We start from the raw sequence: 13790 nt of genomic DNA on the forward strand, positions 1-13790 counted from the left end.
TTAATTTAGCAAGCAAAACATAATATCCATTATAAGTTGAAATTTTGCTTTTTTTATTCTATAGCATATAAAGTGAATTCTATTTAATATGGGATATACAAATAGAAATCTAAATTTTGAAATAACTGAAATTGAGGGATGCGAGTTTTTCTGTGAAAGGTCTTGGGTTGTATCCTACCTACTAGTCCCTACCTAGGTTTGTTTCCTTTTTAGGCCTGACTGAACCATAACTGGTTTCATCAAGAACAATGGAGCAAAGTAGCAAATAGCCAAGCTACATACCTGAGAACTTAGGTTAACTAAGCAAGATGGTCTGGCCACAACTAAGGAGGAAGGTATGGTGCACTGCTCCCACCTCCGTTTTTACCGTCACGTGAAGGCAGTCTTCCTGGCAAGTGACTCTGTAGCCCAGTTCGTCTACAGACCACCAAATGAGCTGTACTGTCCTGCAGAGCTCATCTAGAAGAACAGAATTTCCTCTATCAAATGGGAGAGCTGGAAGGTTGATGAGGTTGTTAAGTAATGAACTTTCTAATTTGAGATGTTCTAAGATATCTAGAGAGCCAGGCAGCCTACTCTATAGTTCTCCCAAGGAAAAGCTTAGTCTCAGTTGTCACTGAGGGGTTTATACACTTTAGATCTTTTCTTTAAAAATCCATTTGTAAATATCAGAATAAAACCTAGCAAATTCACATAAAGGTTTAATTTCGTGTTAGGGTTTGAACTGCCATTTAGAGTTATTTTTGTGATGCATACTTTTATTTTTACATTGTAGAGGAAGTCCAACTTTTTATAACATAAATTCACGTAGGCATCAGTTAGCCAGGGCGAAAGCAGCAGCATATGCTTGAAAAGAATCAGAATTTCTAGAACACAATAAACACCTATCAGTGTTGCCAGTTGAACCAAATGGCAAGTACTTACATGCATACAAGGTAAGTACTGGTACATCAGAAGTACCAAAACACTTTCTTTCATGCAATCACTTAGAAATTGTGAAAAATAAGTATCATCCAACAATCTGGATGCTAAATAAAACAGCTGGAAGGCTAAATAGAGTTACTCTTCCCCTTTTCCTTTTTCCAAGTTTTAGGGATTTGAGTTTATTAAAAAATGTGATATATATAATCCTATAACTACTATCTCATCTTCGATAACTTGAGAATGGTAGCTTTAAGCAACTTGAAAGCTTGAGCTCCTGAATTTCCCAAAGAGTGTCTACACTCTTTTTCAAAGAAGCCTCCTCCTCAGGGGTCAGCTTTACCTTTATGAGGTCTGCAATACCATTCCTTCCCAGGATACAAGGAGCACTGAGGAATATTACATAAAGGCCCTAGAAGTAAAAACCTGGAAATTAATCCTTTTTCTTTCCCACTTCTAATAAAGGTCTGAAATATAAAAAATACAGTTGCTGGGTGAATGAGTATTTTAACAGATTTGTAGTAAGAACCGTGGCAGAAAAACAGACCAAGACAGAACAATTTAAAATCTATGATTATACATGTTCATTGTTCACATTCAGCACCATCTTTCCACAAAGGCCCAGCCTCTTGCTGTGTTTGTTGGGACCCACCCTCCTTTTCCTATCTCCTTACCCCAAACTACTTCCTATCGGGACCACTTCAAAATGTCTGTACTTTATTCCCAATGGTTTAATTCCATTTCTTTCTAACCTCCCATTCAGACCAGCAGAAATCCTCCTCAGGCTCCAAATCTCCACCCCCACACCCCCCGCCAGGAGTCTAACTGCTAATGCTTGTGTGACTAGTGCTTCTTTCTTAGGTTTATCACTTGTCATTGGATCTACCCACTGTGCTTCCCAATGTTACTAGATATTTGTAAAGTTAAAGATGCAGAAAGGATTACTTTTATCTAGTTGAACATAAGAAACACCACACTAAGCCATAACAAAGAGCTACAAAGATAAGTCTCTCCCTCCACCCCACACCCCCTCCCTTCCTCTCTCTTCAGCAGCAACAAAGAACAGAGAGGTACTTCACAAGATCAACCTCAAAAATGAATTGTCCCTGCTAAATGTTTTACCCCATTTTATATTGATGTTAAATTTTCAAACATGAACAATCCTACCTTACTTATAGTGGAAACTGGATGCACTCTCCTAAGATTCTTCAAAATACTTTCCATTATATCAGCTACAGACAGGGCAACACCCCAAAAAGTACATCCTTTCTTGGTGAGCATCTCATGGCCACTGTGGAGTTAGAAGAAATCGTGAACATAAGAAGTTTGGAAGAAATACTGGTCCCTGAACGTCCTTTTTGTGGGAACCTGTTTGAAAATGCCAAAAGACTGAAATGTTTCCATCAATAATTTCTCCTAGATACTTCTTATAGGGGTTGGTTATTCAAAGTAAACAGAGTTAGGAGGCTAAGTACAGAGATCAAGAAAAGACGAAATCCATTTTACCACTATCAGTAGACTATAGCAACGGTTTAAAAAACGGTTTAAAAAACTACGTTGTCAGTCAACCTCCTAGGTGGGAGACACTGGGTCGGACTCAGCACTGAGGGAGACAGACGCAGACCCTCACTGCTTAGAATTTATCACATGGTGAATGTGATCACATCAAAATAAAAGAAGTGCTAATGAAAGAAAGAACGGGAAATAAAACAACATATACTGTAGGGACCTCATCTCATCCCTCTGGCAGAATTCAGGCTCACTAACTTCCAAGGTACTGAAAAGACAAAAACGAACGTATCACCTGACGACGACTTCTTTGTGAACACTTTTCCCATTGCTCAGGATCCTCATCGGTTCCTATATCTGAGTTCAGATCCTTCAGAGTGACCCCAGCAATGTTCACTCCACGCCATACAGGAACTAAGAGAAAGACACTACAAAATCTGTTACACGGTAACAGGATGTTTTTAAAAACCTTAGCAAAACTTGTCATTGTCCAGAGCAGTTTTCAACTTAGAATGTTCAGCAAGACTATCAAACACTTCAGATGTCTAAGTCCCAGCTCGTATCTGCTCACCGAAATCTTCAGGGATGGGCCCACAATTCTGTCATCTTGGCAGAGATTCTCCAAGTAAGAGAGAGTTTTAAACTCAACTATAGATAAATTTTAACTTTTATCACTTCGAGTCCTTTTCTATAGCCGGGGTTTATATTAGATTTCACAAGTTCTTAACCAAAAGAAATTAAGAAAAAAGGATTACTATGGCCACATTACCGCTCTCCTCTCCCCTTTAATTTTTTCCAGGTAATATAAGGAATTCATATTACTTAAATTACAATACTAACTTTTATGAACTAGAGTGGCCCAAGTTAAATATAAACTATATCATGTTACTCAGTGCTGTATTAAGAAAGCCTTATAATCTTAACTATCCATATATAGGATTATAGTAACATTCACTTTTTTCAAATTTATGAGTATTTCTGGTAGATTATTATAAAACTAGTAAGTGAGCCCTTTCTCCCCACCTAAGAGCTACTTTATGATTAAATAACTATACATTCTACATTATACGATCAATACATTCTAAATATGTTTCAGAGAGTGTACATGGCTCAGTGATGCTTTTATGCTTACCACTTGAGTCTCCGTGCTCTCCAAGGACCAACCCATGACAGCTTTCAGAGTGGATACCAAGCCTCTGCCCAATCAAGAAACGGAAATGGGCAGTGTCTACGTTACAACCACTCCCAATAACATGGTTTTGGGGAAATGCACTCAACTTCCAGGCTACATAAGTTAAAATATCCACTGAAAAGAGAAAAATTCATGTCAGAAAATGTTTCATTTAAAATGATACATTTTTTTAGATTTATCTAAATGGTAAAATATGTGTGTGTGTGTGTGTGTGTGTGTGTAAAACTGGTAAATCTTATGTTTTGTGGGAGAAAAACATGGTTCTCTATCCAACTCCAGCTATACTACAATTTCAACAATACCCATAGAAATAATCTATTAAAAACTTTTGTTGCTACTTTGCATACCTATTGTGCAGAAACACAGTAAGTTCACTACATAAAAATTTTTGAGCAACATCAATACTCCCTTATCAAGTCTCTTAATTTTTCTCAGAGAACAACCCATTTAGAGCAAAATCTTAGTTAAGGGGAACAGAGAGAAACAAGTGTAGATAGAATATAAATTGGCAAAACATAATCAGGCCTTATGATTATGGAGGCAAGGGCAAAGTTTTTGGCATAGTCTGATGTTTTAGGTGTATGAACTAATTTAAACATCATTAGCTTTATCAGAATTTTTTCTTACTGAATTTAAAAAGGGGTAACTATTAGCTAAAAGAAGAGCAGTATAGCTATAGTAACAGCAAACAAAATAGAATTTTCAACAACAAAAAAGCATTAATAGGGATAAACAGAGGTACTACATAATGAGACAATCCAACAATATATAATAATTATGAACTTAGATTCAACTCATAAAATAGTCTCAAAATATATGAAGAAAAACTGCGAATTGCAAGGTGGATTTGATTCATAATCCTAGTGGACAATTACAACATATAATACCTTTATCAGGAATTGTTATAGATCAGTAATAAAGTAAAAATCAGTAATATAGTAAAACTAAAGTGTGATTGAATATATATAGAAATCATCATGCCCAGTAAAGTCCATTCTGCCCCCCCCCAAAAAAACAAACATTTACACTTTCTATTGGCTGTGTCAGAAAATAAGCCTTAACAGATTTGAAAGACCTGATGTTAAGTCCATTTCTCTGATCTCAACTGAGCTAAGTTAGACCACAATAAAACACATTTAAATGTTTCAAAGTGAAAAATGTACTCTTAAATGACTCAGTTAAAGAGAAAATAAAATTAGGAATTAACAAAATATTTAGAATTGAATGACAACATACAAAACCCAAAAAAAATACTAGTAAATATATATTCTTAAACACAGTTTTTAAAACAAAGATTAGAAATCAATGGCAAAGATGTATTGATCACAAAGTAAAGGGAAGTAAAGATAAGAGCAGACAGTAGTATGATAAAAAAACACAGTATCTACAAAATAGCAAATTCTTAGGGAAGGGGAGACTGATAAATTAGAAAATGAGTAGGCAAAATGAGGGCAAGATGGGGGAAGGGCTGTGTCCCAAACAAGTAATATTAGGAAACAGGAGAGGTAACCACAGATACAGTAGAGGTTTAAAAAGTCATAAAATATGAAACACATGCCAGTACATTTAAAAACTTGGATGAAATGGACAACTCTAGAAAACTTCCTAAAATGACAAGAAGAAATGGAAAATTTGAATAAACATATATATTCATGAACTTCCAGCAAAAAGCTATCCCTTCACCATTTCAAACTGTTTTACAGATGAGTTTTATCAAAGCTTCAAGGAACAGTTTATTCTTATACATCCTATTTTATTAGATTACAGGAAAAAGATTTTGGTGGGGGTAATAAAACCCTAATACCAAAACTGAGCAAAGACCACATGAAAAATAATAAACCCATGTCATTTATTTACATAGATACATAAGTTCTAAAGTATTAACAAATATAATTAAATGGGGTTTTCAAAAAATACTTCATGACCCAGAAATGCAAAGATGGTTCAACATCAGATATTTTCTAAAATACTTTAATTCCATTCACATAACTTTTATTACAGTAATTGTTATCGTTTTATCTATTATTATAGTTAATCACTTACTGTTCCTAATTTATAAATTAAACTTTATCATAGGTATGTACATACACTCAGCCCTCTGTGTCCTCGGGTTTCACATTTGTGGATTCAACCAACCATGGATTGAAAACAGTATTTTCGATCCATGGTTAGGAAACCACAGATGTGGAGGGCCGACCGACAGTATGCATTGTTTTACACCATTTTATAAAAAGAACTTGAGCATCTTCAGATTTTGGTATCCGAGGAGAGTCCTGGAAATAATCCTCCGTGGATGCCAAGGAATGACAATAGGAAAAACAGTACATACAGGGTTTGGTACTATCCATGGTTTTAGGCGTCCACTGATGGACTTAGAACATATCCCTGGTGGATAAGCGGGGACTACTGTATATTTACAGACAACATGATCTTGTATATAGAAAATTCTAAAAATCTTAACATATTAGAATTAATGAGTTCAGCAAAATAAGACACAAGATTAACACAGAAGTCAACTACATCTCTATATACTTACAACGTACAGTCCAAAAATAAAATTAAGAAAACAATTGCATTCACCATCTCATCCAAAATAATAAATTTAAGAATTTAGGAATAAATTTAAGAAGGAAAGAGTAAGATATGTACACTGAAAACTACAAAAACAATTGCTAAAGGAAACTGGAGAAGACCTCAATAAGTTGGAAAGACATCCTCTGGGCATCAATGGGAAGACTTTAAATATTATTAAGATGGAAATACTACCAAAAGTTGTCTACAGATTCAATGCACTCCTTATCAGAATCTCTGCAGAGTTTTTTGCATAAATTGACAAGCTAATTCTAAAATTCATGTAGAAATGCAAAGGACTCAGAAGGACCAAAACAATCTTGAAAAAGAAAGAGGACTTAACATCTCCTGATTCCAAAACTCACCACAAAGCCTAAATAACACTATGGATGATCTTCATGATATATTATCAAGTTTAAAAAAGGAAGAAAATGGAGAAAAATGTACATACAAACACTTTATAAACAATAAAATAAAGTTTTAAATGGTTACCTATAAAGAGATGGAAGCTATAGGAAAAAGGGGACAGAGACAGAAGCTAGACTTCTTTGACTAATTCTTGTTCTCTAGATTTGATGTAAATCTAGGGCCATGTAAGTATTTTATAAAATTATGAAACAAAATTTAATTTTAATATCAAAATTTTAAAACAACCATATACTCAGTTTTGGCCTACTCGCAGAGAAAAACTATTCCAAATGACCTTAAAATACAGTAATTTGAATAACCAGCCTAGATTTCTGAGTTCCGGACTCAATCAGCTACCTGTTTGATAGTTCCACTTGAATGTCTTTTAACATTATCTCCAATTTAACGTGTCCCAAATGGAAACCTTGATTTTCTCCCCTAAACCCAACACTCCCTTGGACTTCCCTCAGTGACTCCACCTCCTTGAAAGCATCCCAACCCAGGTAAATGGAACTACCACCCAATCAGTTGCTCAAAGAAAAAAATCTAGAAGTCATTTTTGATTCCTCTCTGCCCCTCACTACATATAATCTATCAGCAGTTTTGCATATTTTATCTCCACAGTATATCTTGAATTTTTCCACTTTGTTCCTGCACCACTGAGGAGTCCAGTACAATTTTGGCGAGTCAGGCAGTAAACTAGTTGTTACATTCACTTCTGCACCCTGAGTAATCTGGAAACAGCTCAGATATGAAAGCCTTTAGAATGTAAACCTTGAAACTCATATGATTAAACATATTCTATTTTCACACACCGGTGTTTAAGGAAATCTTCATTATGGTACATACACACTGATTACAACTGCAAAATCCATGTTACGGTAACAAAACAGGAAACGATCCTGGTTATATTGGTAGTTTATAATTTAAAACTCATTAAATTAGTTTTTCTACCAAGTTACTAAAACTACCACTCCCAAAAAACCCCAGAAAATTCTTCACTGAGCAGTTAAAATAAAGCTGACCTGGACTGGAAACATGACCAGTCTGCAGCAGGGACTGTACTGGGTAATACTGGAAATCATGGGTTTAAACATGGACCCGTTGCGATGGACTAAATGGAGGCATGTTCTCCTTTCATCTGGCATGCGCCTGCTGCGATAATCACTACACTGGAGTTTGCAGTGACAAGATAATCTGGGGAGAGATTTGATTAGAAAATAGATTATGGGAGAAAACATCTGACATTTAAGCACACATTTCCTGTTCAATTCAATCACTACACTACGTTTACTCAAGATTGGGTTCCGTTAGATCTTCTGCTCTGCCCATAGCACTCTCTTAATTTCAGGAAATCAGTATTAAGTTTTCCTTGTATTTTTAAAAATCCTCCTAATACGCCTTTTGTATTTGATAGAGTAAGATGTCGAAATGTACTTAAGTCTGGTAAGTAAGAATGTTTACTTAGATGTGAAAAGACCCTTGAACAGAGAGATCTTAGTTCTTCATTTCTTCAAATAATTATCTCCTGGGTGCCAAGTAAATCAAGTACAGCAGTTAAGAGCTTAGGCTTTTGAGTCAAATAGAACTGGGTTCAAACCCTTACGCCATCACCTCTATTTAGCCTCCATCTGCAGGTGCATCATCTGTAAACCAGAGTCCTAAGGAGTAAATAATACATGTAAAGTGCTTGTCAGGGTCTGTCACAAAGTGGGTGACCAATTAAAGATAACTATCGTAATGACTACTATTACTGCTGCTCCCAGGAACTCAGTATAGAGCAGAACGAAACCTTTTAAACAACTGAAGTATAATCTAATGAAATAAAAAATATGTTGTGGGAGTACAGGGTCTGGAGCAACCAGCTTTATCTATAAAAACTGGGGAAGTCTTACAAAGGAAAATAAAGACAAGATTTTCTTAGATATTCATGTAGTATTAGAATATTTATAGTATTTAACTATGACATTAACCTTTGCTAGAAACAATATGTGGCATTTTCACGAAAGGGCTGCCATGCTGAAGATCCACTGTCTCGCCCATCACTTTGCCTTCATCAACATCCACAAAGGCAAGTTCGTCACTCAAGCCCTAAAAGACATTGTTAGTCAAGGATGGGTGGGGTGGAAGGGAGAGAAAGAAAATTCTTATACTGGCCGTCTATATCTACCTTACGAATTATTAGAAGACACAGTAAATTTGTTCAACAGTTCATCTGATATAAAAATCACACACACACACAAAAGTCATATAAGTGACAAACAGGTAAGTTTCAGCTCACCATTAGGGAAACAAAACCAGAAACCATTTAATAAAGAGAACAGTCTCGGTAGGGAGTGAACGTCTCTTCAATTTTAGCTGAGACTACCGTGATAAAGCAGGGATTCTGTAGAAGAAAGTTCTCACTGTACTGTGAGCTCCTTGAAAATAGGTAGTCTTACTCATCTCCACTCCCCTAGTGATTAGCAGCTACTTGGCACACAGGAGCTCAAGAAGTTTTTGTATAATTCAAGTATAAGGCCACTTCTAACTAGAATTTTTTAATTTTTACTTTTTAATTAGAGTTGACATTCAATATTAGTTTCAGATGTACAGCAACGTGGTCAGACATTTATATAATTTACGAAGTCATCCCCACAACTAGTCTAGCACCCGCTAGTCAGGCACCACACATAGCGTGGTTGTTGCAATATTATTGACTATGTTCTCTATGCTGTACTTCACATCCTCTTAATCATTCTGTATCCACCAATTTGTACTTCTTAATCCCTTCCCCCTTTTCACAGTCCCCAACCTCCCTCCCTTCTGGCAATCATCAGTCTGTTTTTTGTATCTATGAGTCTGTGTTTTACTCTGTTCTTTAGATTCCACATATAAGTGAGATCATAGGGTATTTGTCCTCTCTGATTTATTTCATTTAGTATAATATACTCTAGGTCTATCCATGTTGTTGCAAATGGTAAGATTTTATTCTTTTTTATGGCCAAGTAATACACCATTGTGTGTATGTACCGTATCTCCTTTATCAACTATTGATGGGTACTTAGGTTGTTTCCATATCTTGGCTATTGTAAATAGTGCTGCAGTAAACAGGGGTGCATATATCTTTTTGAATTAGTGTTTTGGATTTCTTTGGATTAATACCCAGAAGTGGAATTGCTAGGTCATAGAATAGTTCTATTTTTAGTTTTTTGAGGAACCTCGAAACTGTTTCCCATAGTGGCTGCACCAATCTGCAATCCCACCAACAGTGCACAAGGGTTCCCTTTTCACCACATCCTCACCAATACTTGTTGTTTGATGATTTGATGATGATAGCCATTCTAACAGGGGTGAGGTGATAGCTCATTGTGGTTTAAATTTGCATTTGTCTGATGATTAGTCATGTTGAGCATCTTTTCCTATGTCTATTGACATCTGTATGTCCTCTTTGGAGAAATGTCTATTCAGGTCCTCTACCCATTTCTTAATTGGATTTTTTATTGAGTTGTATGAGTTTAATAAATTTTGGATATTAACCCCTTAGATGTATCACTGGCGAATATCTTCTCCCATTCAGTAGATTGTCTTTTCATTTTGTTTATGGTTACCTTTGCTGAGCAAAAACTTTTTAGTTTCATGCAGCCCCATTTATTTTTTCTTTTGTTTCTCTTGCCAAATGATATTTCAGAAAAAAAAAGGTCACTAAGAGCAACGTCAGAGAGTTTACTGCCTACATTTTCTTCTAGGAGTTTTATGGTTTCATTTTGAGTTTATTCTTGTATGTGGCATAAGAAGGTGCTCCAGTTTTATGTTTTGCATGCATCTGTCCAGCTTTCCCAACACCATTTATTGAATAGACTGTCTTTACCCTATTGTATATTCTTGCCTCCTTTGTCATAGATTAAATGACCATATAGGCATGGATTTATTTCTGGGCTCTCTATTCTGTTCCACCAATCTGTGTGTGTGTTTTTATGCCGGTACCATGCTGTTTTGATTACTATAGCCTTATAATAAGTTTGATGTCATATATCAAACTATACCTGATAGTCTGTTCTTCTTTCTCAAGATTGCTGTAGCTATTCAGGGTCTTTTGTGTTTCTATATAAATTTTAGGATTATTTGTTCTAGTTCTGTGGAAAATACCACTGGCATTTTAATAGGGATTGCACGTTTCTATAGATTGCTTTGGGTAGCATGGACATTTTAACTATGTTAATTCTTCCTACCCATAAGCATTGTATACGCTTCCATTGATTTGTATCTTCTCGAATTTCTCTCTTCAGTGTCTTATACAGGTCTTTTACCTCCCTGGTTAAACTTATCCCTAGGTTTTATTTATTTATTTATTTATTTATTTATTTATTTATTTATTTATTTATTTATGTGATTGTAAATGGGATCGTTTTCTTAGTTTCTCTTTCAGATAGTTCATAATACATGTATGTTTTAGAAGTATGGAACAGAATTATGCAGCGTTGATAAAATTATCTTTGAAAGGCTGCTTTTAAAATGTACTGTGGCCCCAGTCGCAATGAGCACACCCAGCATCCAGATCTTGATTTATAATACAATTCCCCAACAAAAGGAATCAGGGCTCCTAGGGGAAAAGGCTGATTTAGGCCTGGAGCAGAAAATATACAAGATAAAGAAGATGAAACATAGTGCCAGAAAGTAAGGAAGTGCTCAAAACAAAACAAAAACCCTTTGTTAATGGGGTATGTAAAAGGGATACAGTAGCCAACTGAATGAGCTCCCCAGACCAAAGCTGAAATAATTTGACACCCATAATTTAATCCAATAAATATGTATTGGATTATAAATCAAAATATAAATTAAATCTGTGAGTCTATACTGATATTAATAAATGATGAATTAATAAACAGGAGGAAAGAGATAAATCCTCCATTCAGAATAATTCCAAATAACTTATGTAGATACTTCACCCTCAAGGAAAGGGAGGATAACTCCCCATTCTGGAAGTACGGCCTGCACATAGGGACTTTCTTCCAAAGAGCACAGTAAGGGGAAGAGGGAAAAAAAGAGTAACACTGCAGTAGAAAAACCAGGTGACTGAGGTCAACAGCAACCATGATAAATCATGGATATCATTCTGGATATGATGTGATGAAAATAGCACTGATCTCCGTGTCTTCCTCCCAAAAATCCATGACCCCAGTATAACCATGAGAAAACCATCAGACAATTTCTAGGAGGGGCAGTCTATGAAACACCTGACCAGTACTCAAAACTGCTAGTCATCAAAAACACGGAAAGCATAGCTCAGAGTTTATTATGACTTATTAAACGTTATGGGTTCAGATGAAGGTAATAGTCTTAGAAAAGTGTCAGAATCTTTTTAGTCGTGTCTAGACATTAAACTGGAAGCTAGCTTTATCAGCTACATCAATACTAAGAAAAACTAAACACTGAAACTAACCTAACATGAATAAGGAAGGAAGGGAACTAGACTAAGAAATGAGAGATTTTTAAAGGAAAACAACTATTGTATTTGGCACTAGTAGGACAGCTACCACAACTAACAGGTTGCATTTTTTTTTTCTGTCACCTATTTCTCCAGTTTTTTAAACCTGTGAGCTGTTTGCTAGACAAGCAAAGGGGTACCTCATATTGCCATCACATGGGTTCAAGTCAAATGTCAACATGCTTTTACGCAGTGATGCTTATAACATATGATACCATCATAAACACTGGACAAAGAAGCCCACTGTGGGTGGAACAATTAAAAGGGGCACGTGTTCCTCAGGGTTCAGCCAGCTCAGGCCCCCACTCACCCTTGACTGGACACAACCTGCACAGCCTTGCAGTGGTCTTGCCTCCAAACAAGGAAACCTTAATTAACCCTATGGCACACAGCACATAACTTACTTTTAATAAGATGCTGATTGTACACGCCATATCAGCTGATCCAGTTTCTATAATGGAGATCTTATTGCGATAAATGGCCTCCTCTGAAGTGAAATTCTTAATAAGTTCACGCCTGACAGTCGCCATCTTGGAAACCTAATAGAGTGTGAAAAAACTGCAAGGCCACTTCCAGATTAGGAATTGGTCTGTAGTGAGAGGGGGCATATAGAGAACTCCTGGGCACCCGTGGGAACGGAGGTGCTTCAGACAACAGAGAACGACACAGATGGCTGCTAAAAAAGCAGGGCAGTTTCTGGCCAGCAGCCCAGCCTCCAGGAGGCAAACCAAGGGAAAGGAGGACGGTGGTTACAGTTAAGAGGGGTTACGGAGGAACACAAGAAGGCACGGGGGCTGCTCCACCGGAGAGAGACTACAGCCGGGACGGCTCTTCGCCCCTCCCAGGTTCCTTCTCCCCCTTGCCCAGCTCTCAGCTCCAGGACCCCGCTCTGAGTGCACAGGCCCAGGCCCAGGGCCAAGGACAGCCAGGCGCGTGGTACCTCCGGCCACACACGACAGAAGCGCCAGCCACCCCACGTGGGAAGCGTGCCGCCCGGAGGGGACAGGGCCATCCCTGCGCCCATGAAATTCGCTCCCGCGGTGTCCACTCTCAGGCCGGTCCGCAGGACTGTTGCAGGCCACCTCATGACCACTCAAGACGGAGAGGAAAAGAACTAGCTGAGAGCCAAGGCGGACAACCGTTGATGACGGAGGCTGAGCGAGCCGCGCCCCGCTCGTGGGGTCTCGTGGGGCGTCACGGACCTGGCGCAGGCGCGAGGCCCCGAGGCCCCGAGGCCCCGAGGCGGCTCCGAGGCACAGCACTGCGCCAGCCGCAGGTGGCGGCTTCTGTATTAGGCTTCAGGGGCTCTTGGGACTCCATCACAGGAGGCACAGCTGGCACACTGAAATAGCGGGCCTCAGCTATCAAAATTGTGCCCAGAACGCATCCAGCGGAGAGCCCAAGTACGCTTATTTCTAACCAAACCATGTCTAGATGTATCCAATAAGGGCTTGACACTCGACTGGGAATTTTTTACTTTTTACAACCCACAAATGTGAGCTGAAGTAGAAAAAATAAAATTTTAAAAATCCTCTATGCAACAGCGATTTTTAAATAACATGAAACTCTAAGAATTGGATCAGTGCAGTGCTGATAACCATTTCTACAAGTAGAAGAGAAAGCTCAATTCATTACTTATGAAGTCTTTAAGTGTAGATCCAAAATTCCCCTATCTTGTCTTAGTCTGGGATAAACCAAGGTTTCTACCTCTCTTCTCCCACC

At 37.6% G+C, this 13790-nt stretch overlaps 1 protein-coding gene and 1 pseudogene across 2 annotated transcripts in view; one reads left to right on the top strand and one right to left on the bottom strand.

The window, feature by feature from the left end:
• Positions 1–1391, top strand: part of TSG101 (tumor susceptibility 101) — a 41830-nt gene extending 40439 nt beyond the window's left edge. The window contains exon 11 of the transcript XR_013994168.1: positions 214–1391. The gene's annotated coding sequence lies outside the window, so the exon portion shown is untranslated. The remainder of the gene's footprint in view (positions 1–213) is intronic.
• Positions 1145–12598, bottom strand: LOC308503384 (L-lactate dehydrogenase A-like 6A; annotated as a pseudogene). Its single transcript has 7 exons — positions 12473–12598; positions 8575–8692; positions 7627–7798; positions 3563–3736; positions 2726–2844; positions 2089–2212; positions 1145–1333 (listed from the first exon to the last, which is right to left on the bottom strand). The product of its transcript is annotated as an L-lactate dehydrogenase A-like 6A (transcript).
• Between the last annotated feature and the right edge of the window lie 1192 nt (positions 12599–13790).

Source organism: Rhinolophus hipposideros, assembly GCF_964194185.1.
Source record: "Rhinolophus hipposideros genome assembly, chromosome: 10".
Lineage (NCBI taxonomy): Eukaryota > Metazoa > Chordata > Mammalia > Chiroptera > Rhinolophidae > Rhinolophus > Rhinolophus hipposideros.